The sequence below is a fragment of the Mobula birostris genome, chromosome 3 (assembly GCF_030028105.1).
Source record: "Mobula birostris isolate sMobBir1 chromosome 3, sMobBir1.hap1, whole genome shotgun sequence".
NCBI lineage: Eukaryota > Metazoa > Chordata > Chondrichthyes > Myliobatiformes > Myliobatidae > Mobula > Mobula birostris.
Genome location: NC_092372.1, coordinates 231,774,900 through 231,784,391, shown reverse-complemented (window position 1 = coordinate 231,784,391; position 9,492 = coordinate 231,774,900). Strand labels below are relative to the sequence as shown.

General features: G+C 46.1%; 1 protein-coding gene across 2 annotated transcripts in view; it reads left to right on the top strand.

Annotated features, from left to right (window-relative positions):
- Positions 1-1,654: 1,654 nt before the first annotated feature.
- The window catches only part of LOC140195650 (epiplakin-like), a 67,037-nt gene continuing 59,199 nt past the window's right edge, over positions 1,655-9,492 (top strand). For both annotated transcript variants that reach the window (XM_072254346.1, XM_072254343.1), the window contains exon 1: positions 1,655-1,832. The gene's annotated coding sequence lies outside the window, so the exon portion shown is untranslated. The remainder of the gene's footprint in view (positions 1,833-9,492) is intronic.

Here is a 9,492-nt window from a genome sequence, read left to right as displayed (position 1 = left end):
GGAGGCTGGTGGGGTGGTAGGTGAGGACCAGGGGAACCCTATTCCTAGTGGGGTGGCGGGAGGATGGAGTGAGAGCAGATGTACGTGAAATGGGGGAGATGCGTTTAAGAGCAGAGTTGATAGTGGAGGAAGGGAAGCCCCTTTCTTTAAAAAATGAAGACATCTCCCTCGTCCTAGAATGAAAAGTCTCATCCTGAGAGCAGATGCGGCGGAGACGGAGGAATTATATGATAGTGTCGAGACTACCGTGTGATTTAGATTTAAGTGAGGGAGAGTTGCGCAGCGTCAGCCTCACTCTCTCTTCCCAATTCCCATCTGGATCCAGTGGCAAGACAGAGTCAAGACGGCTGGAGATGGGACCAGGCGCAGTGGATGACCAGGACGTCTTCTGTGTCTTGTCCTGCTCTACACGTTCCACGATGCTTGCAGAGACCGCCTTATTGACCGTTGGACCTTCCATTGGTCTCGTCCGCTCAATCCGCCGGAGCCTGTCTTCATATGCTGGGATAGACAACTCCCTATCTCACCGAGGGTTTGAGACCCGGCGGCTACCCTCAGCTGGTTTAGCCGGCTTGTCGAAGCCGTTGCCCAGGGTGTGGCCGCTGTCGCATGCAAACAGCTACGGGGAGCCACAGGTGAGAGCTGAGTGCCAGGTGGGGACCAAAGGTGGACTAACCGCCCTGAAAAGGACGCGACATGTTCCCCCACCAGAGGTGCTACCCCTCCCTGTCACCCCATGGGACGTGGGAAGCAAGTGAAGAATTACTGGCGCCCTGCCGATATATCGGTGCCGGAAAGTGAGGTACCGGAAGACTAGAGGCTGGGTAACGTGGTGCCTTGATTTCAGGGCTGCAAATGACAAGCTAGAGCCCTGTCCTGTCGAAGGGTTTCAGCCTGAAAGGTCGACTGTATTCCTTTCCTAGATGCTGCCAGTTCTCCTGAGTTCCTCGGCATTTGCGTGTGCGTGGTGTAGAACAGTGAGCCGAACATCAGCGGTTGGAGTGTTACTGGAGAGGGTTGTTAGAGCTGGGCTTTAGTAGAATTAGAAGAGTATTGACATCAGAGGATTATGGAATTAGAAAATTAAAGGATTGTGGGACAAATGCAAGTAAATTGGATTTTGATCGAATTTTGACAGCTACTTAAATTAATTTTGACTGCTGCTACAGCCATGTATCCGTTCTGGGAGCCGTCAGCTATTTCCCCGCCCTGATCGAATCTTGTTCCGTTTAGAAGATTTGAGCCGAAGAGCTTGTTTCCATGCAGTATCAATACATGAATCACAGCAAAACTTGAAATCAGTACGGGGGGGGGGGGGGAATCCCTGCTGCCCCGTGATCAAGAATCGTTTTCGCTGCCGGGTGAAGACAAGATCAGGTGAAGGCTGGAACTTAGCTGGGAAGTACTGGGATAATGTGAGAAGGAGTGCGCACGAATTGGGTGAGATTTTGGGAGAATGGAGAGAGAGGGATGTATAGAAATGGACTGGCTGGCTGGGATGTGTTGGATAGAGTCTCTGGAAAAGGAACCGGGGGTGTGGAGGCCAGTTGGTGGGGCCCGGCCGGCTAATGGTTAAAGCTAAGGTGGGGGGGAGCGTTCTGCATTCCTCGACAGGGATGGGCCGCTGGGTGCGGCGCCGCTCGCCTACCGGAGTTTCCAGAAGGGAAGTGCTGACTGCAGTTGTTACCGCCAGGGTGTGGAAGCCGCTCACTAGAAAAGGCGCTGCGTGCACGCGGAGGCAGAGACCGGAGATGAGAGCGGCTGCAGACTTGCTGTGAATCCCATGGCAGCCTGACCGAGCGACCGTCCGTCCGTTCTTCCGACCCCACTCTGTAAGTCAGTCCCAGGAGCAGGCGCCGAGTCGATCTGTCTGCCAGGCAGAGAGTGAGACCGACTGGGATAGCACTACCTGGGCCAGTGCATGCTCTGAGAAGGAGGGAGAGGAGTGTGAGATTAATTTTGTTAGAAGAGCCAAGGAGCGTTAGTGATTAATCCAGGGTAACGGTTCTGCAAAGTGAGGTGGGATTTGGGTTAAACCGGGTTAAGCATCAATGGTGTGTGCAATTAATCCAGGTTGGACGGCAGGACGGGGGCGGGGCGTGAATTTAATTTCGAAAGTAAGGAGGCATAGGATCCAAGGGGACATTGCTTTGTGGACCCAGAACTGGCTTGCCCACAGAAGGCAAAGAGTGGTTGTAGACGGGTCGTACTCTGCATGGAGGCCGGTTACCAATGTTGTGCCTCAGGGATCTGTTCTGGGACCCTTACTCTTTGTGATTTTTATAAATGACCTGGATGAGGAAGAGGAGGGATGGGTTACATAGAAACATAGAAAACCTACTGCACAATACAGGCCCTTCGGCCCACAAAGTTGTGCCGAGCAAGTCCCTACCTTAGAAATTACTAGGATTACCCGTAGCCATCTATTTTTCTAAACTCCAGATACCAATCCAAAAGTCTCTTAAAAGACCCTATCGTATCTGCCTCCACCACCGTTGCCGGCAGCCCATTCCATGCACTCACCACACTCTGAGTAAAAAACTTACTCCTGACATCTCCTCTGTACCTACTTCACAGCACCTTAAACCTGTGTCCTCTTGTGGCAACCATTTCAGCCCTGAGAAAAAGCCTCTGACTATCCACATGATCAATGCCTCTCATCATCTTATACACCTCTATCAGGTCACCTCTCATCCTCCGTCGCTCCAAGGAAAAAAGGCCAAGGTCACTCAACCTATTCTCATATGGCATGCTCCCCAATCCAGGCAACATACTTGTAAGCCTCCTCTGCACCCTTTCTATGGTTTCCACATCCTTCGTGTAGTGAGGCAACCAGAACTGAGCACAGTACTCCAAGTGGGGTCTGACCAGGGTCCTATATAGATGCAACATTACCTTTCGGCTCCTAAATTCAATTCCACGATTGATGAAGGCCAATACACCGTATGCCTTCTTAACCACCGAGTCACACTGTGCAGCTGCTTTGAGCGTCCTATAGACTCAGACCCCAAGATCCGGTTAGTAAATCTGCTGATGACACAAAGGTTGGGGGTGTTGTGGATAGTGTGCAGGGCTGTCAGAGGTTACAACGGGACATTGGTAGGATGCAAAAATGGGTTGAGAAGTGGCGGATGGAATTCAACCCAGATAAGTGTAAGGTGGTTCATTTTGGTAGGTCAAATATGATGGCAGAATATAGTATTAATGGTAAGACTCTTGGCAGTGTGGAGGATCAGAGGGATCTTGGGGTCCGAGTCCATAGGTCACTCCAAGCAGCTACGCAGGTTGACTCTGTGGTTAAGAAGGCATACGGTGCATTGGCCTTCATCAACCATGGGTTTGAGTTTAAGAGCTGAGAGATAATGTTGCAGCTATATAGGACCCTGGTCAGACCCCACTTGGAGTACTGTGCAGTTATGTTCGCCTCCCTACAGGAAGGATGTGGAAACCCTAGAAAGGGTGTGGATTGGGGAGCATGCCTTATGAGAATGGGTTGAGTGAACTCGGCCTTTTGTCCTAGGAGCGACGGAGGATGAGTAGTGACCTGATAGAGGTGTATAAGATGATGAGAGGCATTGATCGTGTGGATAGTCAGAGGCTTTTCCCCAGGGCTGACATGGCTAGCACGAGAGGGCAGAGTTTTAAGGTGCTTGGAAATAGATACACTCTCACACTATTTTTCTCTTCATATGTATGAAAAAACTTTTCAGTGTCCTCTTTTACCGTATATTGTTGGCAAGCTTACCTTCATATCTCATCTTTTCTCTCCTTACTGTTTTTCTAAGTTGACCTGTTGGTTTAAAAGCTTCCCAATCCTTGAACTTCCCACTTCATTTCACTGTACTGTATGCCTTCTCTTTTTGTTTTTACGCATTTTTGGAATTCTGCATGGAGGGAGCAATAGTTTGATCAAAAACCAGGGTATTTTGCCTAAACAATGGAGACTGCAATGGGATGATGGAGGATTTGGTTAGTGTAGACTGGGAACACAGGCTATATGGTGAGATATTTGAGGAACAGTGGAAAACTTTCAAATAGATTTTTCACAGTGCTCGACAAGAATATATTCCAGTTAAAAGCAAGGACAGTAAGGGTGGTGAAAGCCAGCCTTGGGTAACTAAGGAAGTGAAAGAAGACATCAAACTAACAGCTCATGTGTACAAAGTCACCAAGAGTAGTCGGAAACTGGAAGATTGGGAAAACCTTAAAAAAGAACAAAAACCACTAAACGAGCAATAGAGAAAGGGAAGCCGGATTATGAAAATAAACAAGCACAAAATATAAAAATGGATAGTGAAACTTTTCATAATTATATATTAAGCGGAAAAGGGTGGCTAAAGTGAATGTAGGTCCCTTGGAGGATGAGAAGAGGGAATTGCTATTGGGTAATGAGGAAATGACAGAGGCTTTGACTATTTTGTGTCGGTCTTCATATAGAGGACACATCTAACGTGCCGAAGAAAGATAATATGGATGCAATAGGAGGTGATTATCTCGATACAATAGCTATCACTAAAGAGGTGGTGCTGAGCAAACTTGTGGGCCTGAAGATAGATAAGTCCCCTGGTCCTGATGGAATGCATCCCAGAGTCCTGAAAGAAATGGCAGACAGGGCCGGATTAACCTAGTAGCAAAAGTAGCATATGCTATGGGCCCTGCATTTTCGAGGGCCCTGCCCACACTAAATGCTTGCAAGCTGCAGTCTGGTGAAATCAGCATCCAATCTCACCGTATTCTCACGACGGTTAGTGAGTTTTGGGTAGATGATTCATTTACACTTAAACAAATGGCTTCAGCCATTGGTCTTGTGTTCTTTGACAAAGTACTGTGCATTGATTTCAAAACAATGCATTTCCTAAAAGCTGTGAACCCACTTTCATTTGTAACATTGCGTCTCTGGCGCGGCGCCTCTGAAACAAGAATGCTAAGTTTACAGGTAGTGCGAAGACACCATATCTATGCTTTTTGAATATGAATTGTCCTCTATGTTAGCATGTAATGGAATGTATTATGCATTTTAACTTGCATTCCTAAAGGCCATGAATGCCAGCTTCGGCATACTGGCACTAGTAGAATTAATTTAATCAAAAGATATGAACACGTCAAAGAATTGTCTATACTTGTAACTATGAACTGTCGTTTGTGTTTAGCAAATAAATATCGAGCCTCAGTCACATGCCAGTTAGACCTGTTGTGTCAGGGGTCTCTGCCTGCTGTAACCTTGTTTTGTCGAATAAAGAAACTGTCTTGTACCTACCAGCAACACAACGCTCTGTGATTTCATCCACGCCACAACGACGATGATCTGGGAACATTGTTGTTTTCATGTAGATAGCAATGAGCAATAGAGCCAGAGATACTGGACATTATTATGCTTCTGGAAGTGCAAAACGTAAAGTGAAGGAAGAAGAAGAAAGAAGAGAAGAACTTGTGACATCAAAAACACGTAAGTTGACAGAATATTTTGATGTTCATGGAGATGGTGATGGTGCTATAATGGCTGAAGCTGGAAATATAGGAACAACTAGTACTAATGCAGCAGAAGGCATGATACAGCAACAGCTAGCACCCTTTTAATGCCAAAGAACAAGTGAAAAGAACAAGTACTCTAATGATATTGGTGAATGGCCAAACAATCTAGATAATGAGATCGTGAGTATTGGATAGCCAAGGGAAGTGATGAGCGTCGACACGCTGCGAGTGACCTCTCTTCATCCATGCGATTGTATGACAATAAAAGAAACCCCGGCACTGTCAGAAATCTTATTTTACATATGTTCATAAACCTACAAACAAGCAACATGTTATGCTATTCAGAAAGCAAAGGAAGCCTATACTGTTTCCCATGCAAGGTTATGACTTCAAGATAGAAACATAGAAACATAGAAAATAGGTGCAGGCGTAAGCCATTCGGCCCTTCGAGCCTGCACCGCCATTTATTATGATCATGGCTGATCATCCAACTCAGAACCCCCCCCCAGCCTTCCCTCCATACCCCCTGATCCCTGTAGCCACAAGGGCCATATCTAACTCCCTCTTAAATATAGCCAATGAACTGGCCTCAACTGTTTCCTGTGGCAGAGAATTCCACAGATTCACCACTCTATGTGTGAAGAAGTTTTTCCTCATCTCGGTCCTAAAAGGCTTCCCCTCTATCCTCAAACTGTGACCCCTCGTTCTGGACTTCCCCGACATCGGGAACAATCTTCCTGCATCTAGCCTGTCCAATCCCTTTAGGATCTTATACGTTTCAATCAGATCCCCCCTCAATCTTCTAAATTCCAACGAGTACAAGCCCAGTTCATCCAGTACTTCTTCATATGAAAGTCCTGCCATCCCAGGAATCAATCTGGTGAACCTTCTTTGTACTCCCTCTATGGCAAGGATGTCTTTCCTCAGATTAGGGGACTAAAACTGCACACAATACTCCAGGTGTGGTCTCACCAAGGCCTTGTACAACTGCAGCAGTATCTCCCTGCTCCTGTACTCGAATCCTCTCGCTATAAATGCCAGCATACCATTCGCCTTTTTCACCGCCTGCTGTACCTGCATGCCCACTTTCAATGACTGGTGTATAATGACACCCAGGTCTCGTTGCACCTCCCCTTTTCCTAATCGGCCACCATTCAGATAATAATCTGTTTTCCTATTTTTGCCACCAAAGTGGATAACTTCACATTTATCCACATTAAATTGCATCTGCCATGAATTTGCCCACTCACCCAACCTATCCTCCTCACAGCTAACACTGCCACCCAGCTTCGTGTCATCCGCAAACTTGGAGATGCTGCATTTAATTCCCTCATCCAAGTCATTAATATATATTGTAAACAACTGGGGTCCCAGCACTGAGCCATCAAAGTTTAGTGAAGAGGGGTTTAATGACTGGAAGAGTGCAAGCAATCTATTAAGTCGACATGAAGAAAGTTCCTCAAATAGACAAGCTTTAATTTCACTGTCGATGCGCAAAAACAAAGCTAAACGTGTCGATTCCCACCTTGTGAAAGAAATGGAGACTGAACAGAAGTATTGGCGCACACTTCTAGAGCGAATAATTGAAGTAAAATTTTTAGCAGAACGAGGCCTTTCAGTTTAGATTATGAGGGCACTCAGTCCTCCTTTATTGTCATTTAGAAATGCATGTATTAAAAAATGATACAATATTCCTCCAGAAAGATATCACAGAAACACAGGACAAACCAAGACTACAACTGACAAAACCACATAATTATAACATATAGTTACAACAGTGCAAAGCAATGCCGTAACTTGATGAAGAGCAGACCATGGGCACGGTAAAAAAAAAAAGTCTCTTCCCAATAGCCCCATCATCTCACACAGACGGTAGAAGGGAAAAACTCTCCCTGCCCCTCCAAGCACCGCAAACTTACTGATGCATTGGAAGCAGCCGACGCTGAGTTTGTTCGAAAACTTTGAGCCTCTGACCAGCCCTCCAACAGCGAGCATCGAGCACCATGCACCATCTCTGCCGAGCGCTTTGACCCCACCCTGGCCGCTGAGCAACAAGCAAAGCCGAGGACTCGGGACCTTCCCCTCCGGAGTTCTGGATCACACAGTAGCGGCAGCAGCGAAACAGGCATTTCAGAAGTTTCACCAGATGTTCCTCCGTGCTCTCACTTCTGTCTCCATCAAATCAGGATTGTGCACGGCACCCTACCTGACAGATAACAGATATCATTCACCGGAGTGGCTGCTGCAAGCTGCGTCGTGTTGCCATCTTCTCCTCCCTCACGGTAGTGGTGAAACTGTCAGCTCTCCTCATAATGGAAATTACTTGGGGTTGTCAGAACTACTGGCCAAGTTTGACCCTTTTCTGGCAGAGCACATAAATGCTCACGAAAACCAAGGAAGGGGACATAAACCATATCTATCTAAAACAACATGTGAGGAATTCATTAATCTGATCGGATCCAGCATACTGGATCACATTATTAGTGAAGTGAAGAAATACATCTATTATTCTGTTTCATTGGATTCTACTCCAGATATATCTAATGTGGACCAGCTGACTTTGACTGTGCGCTATGTTTTGCTGTCTGGACCAGTTGAAAGGTTTGTGAAGTTTTTGGATATGAAAGGTCACAGTGCTGAACAGCTCCCTCAAAGTTTACTTGACTTTTTAAAGGGAAATGACATTGATATAAAAGACCGCCATGGTCAAAGTTATGACAATGCCAGCAACATGAGTGGCAAGTATAATGGCTTACAAGCATGAATTAAACAGTTGAATGAGTTTGTGGATTACATTCCATGTTTTGCACATTCACTAAATTTGGTTGGAAAATGTGCTGCTGAATGTTGTCAAGAAGCACTATTTTTCTTTCAATTTGTAGAAAGTCTGTACACACTTTTTTCTGCATCTACTTATCAATAGACAATAGGTGCAGGAGTAGGCCATTTGGCCCTTCAAGCCAGCACCACCATTCACTGTGATCGTGGCTGATCATCCACAATCAGTACCCAGTTCCTGCCTTCTCCCCATTACCCTTGACTCCACTATCATTAAGAGCTCTATCTAACTCTTTCTTGAAAGTATCCAGAGAATTGGCCTCCACTGCCTTCTGAGGCAGAGCATTCCATAGATCCACCATAGATCCACAACTCTCTGGGTGAAAACTCTCTGGTTTCCTCAACTCCGTTCTAAATGGCCTACCCCTTATTCTCAAATTATGGCCTCTGGTTCTGGACTCCCCCAACATCAGGAACATGTTTCCTGCCCCTAGCGTGTCCAATCTCTTAATAATCTTATATGTTTCAATCAGATCCCCTCTCATCCTTCTAAATTCCAGTGTATACAATCCCAGTCGCTCCAATCTTTCAACATATGACAGTCCCGCCATCCCGGGAAGTAACCTCGTGAACCTCCGCTGCACTCCCTCAATAGCAAGAATGTCCTTTCTCAAATTTGGAGACCAAAACTGTACGCAATACTCCAGATGTGGTCTCACCAGGGCCCTGCACAACTGCAGAAGGACCTCTTTGCTCCTATACTCAACTCCCCTTGTTATGAAGGCCAACATGCCATTAGCTTTCTTCACTGCCTGTTGTAACTGCATGCTTACTTTCAGTGACTGATGAACAAGGACACCAAGATCCCGTTGTACTTCCCCTTTTCCTAACTTGACACCATTCAAATAGTAATCTGCCTTCCTGTTCTTGCCACCAAAGTGGATAACCTCACATTTATCCATGTTAAACTGCATCTGCCATGCATCTGCCCACTCACCCAACCTGTCCAAGTCATCCTGCATTATCTCAACATCCTCCGTACATTTCACACTGCCACCGAGCTTTGTGTCATCTGCAAATCTGCTAATGTTACTTTTAATCCCTTCACCTAAATCATTAATTTATTTATTTATCGGTGGGATCTCCTTTCTGCTGCATTATCTGATGGTGGTGCTCATTTGCTCGTTGTGAAAAGAATGTCAGATACCAGGTGGTCAGCTCGTGCAGATGCAACAAAAGCAC